We start from the raw sequence: 1,771 nt of genomic DNA, 5'->3' as shown, positions 1-1,771 counted from the left end.
AAACAACCTTAATAAATGACCTCTCCAATTTAAAAGCCGAAGAACCAATTAAGGATTTCAATTCTTGCTTCAATAAATTATTAAACAAAATACTAGAAGTGTCGAAGCCTAGCAAAAAAGTCCAAAATGAATGGTATATTTCCGCTTTTCCTTCAAATTCAGCCATCTTTGTAGATAGACTACCAAGCCAACATTAGTTGAAAACATGAAAGAGGTGATAGCTGTAGAGAAACATATCCTAGCCATAGAAAAGAAAAATGTTGTAGATGAAAGAAAGTCTAAAAAAGTGTCTTTTAGAGATGATCCTAAGAAAAAACAATCAAAGGACCCATTCAACCTGGAAGGGTTACAAAAAGTTTTGAAAACCATGTCCAACGAAATGGTTGATATTAAAAAACAAGTAGCAGAAACCTCTTCCAAGAAACCTTTTAAACCCTTTAGAAGAAATCCTTCAACTGATCCTAAACCACCAAATGCTATAACAGACACAGAATCAGAAGGGGAAGAAGAAGAAGTTTCAAATGAGGAACAAACCAATGATGATGAAGTCGTGGAACTACAAGGAATGTGGGACTTCATTCTTCCAGATGAAGAAGATCAAGATGCATTACCTGTTGCTACTTGTTAGGTCTTGAAATTGTCATTCACTTCCATTACACTTTCACTATCATGTTCATTATATCACCTCCATTTCACCTTCATTTCACTACCAGGTCACTACATTCATCTCACTTTCATCATTATTGGGTCACATTTATGTTTTTACAAACTTTGTTAATTCTTAGCATTTTTAAGTGAATTTGTGGTTAAAAATTAGAAAATAATGTGCATATGCTTATACCTAACAAGTGGGATGATATTGTTGACATATGTAGGTCAAAAGGAAGCTTCTAAAATACCTTTATGTGGCATCCTAAGGCCAAATTCGAATTTGAGTGGAGAAGATCATGGAATCATGAGAATATGTGTCACATTTCCTATTTGTATTGAAACTCTAAGAAGACATGTGTCTTATCATTTCCTATTTTGATTATAACTCTAGAGATATAGGGAGAGATCCATGGAATCTCATTAACGAGATAACTTCTCACCTTTTTTATAAATAGGAGATCTCTTTCCTTTATTTAAAATATTTGTTAACTTTGTTAGCTCAACTTGTCATTACTTTGTACTTTGTAATTTTGAAGAATTTGAATAAAGCTTTGAGGTTCCCAACATGGAAGGAGATGTGAAGTAGGGTATGTCATGGAGCATATTAGAATGTAAGGTAGAGTAGATTTTATTTTGTAATTTTGTTTTGATTTCATTCAAGTATGTCATTTTATTGTTTTCAAGTTTAGATTTTCCATTCATGCAAGTTTAATTCATGCAAGTGTGTTCAACCGGTTGATTGTAGATTTATCTAACTGTGTAATCTATTCTTAACAAAATAGTCCAAGAAAGTAGTCCTCCTATTTTCCAAACTGGTGCTTGGAGCATTAGAGCACAAAGTAGATTATTTTTCCTTTACATGTTTTGCATTTGCTTTCCATTTCAAATTAGCATAACTAACTGTGTAATCTATGCTTAAGAAAACAATCCAAGAAAGTAGTCCTCCTATTTTCCAAATTGGTGCTTGGAGCATTAGAGCACACAGTAGATTAGTTTTCCTTTACATGTTTTGTATTTGCTTTCCATTTCAAATTAGCATAACTGACTGTGTTTCCTATGCTCGCTAAATTGTCTCAAGAAGGTGGCTCTACCATTTTCCAAATTGGACTGAATTTGGGTG

This window comes from Pinus tabuliformis, chromosome 4_1 (genome assembly GCF_031772625.1).
Source record: "Pinus tabuliformis cultivar Carrire ecotype Pingquan chromosome 4_1, CPIR1, whole genome shotgun sequence".
NCBI classification, from domain to species: domain Eukaryota; kingdom Viridiplantae; phylum Streptophyta; class Pinopsida; order Pinales; family Pinaceae; genus Pinus; species Pinus tabuliformis.
Note: the sequence above shows the minus strand (reverse complement) of the source record.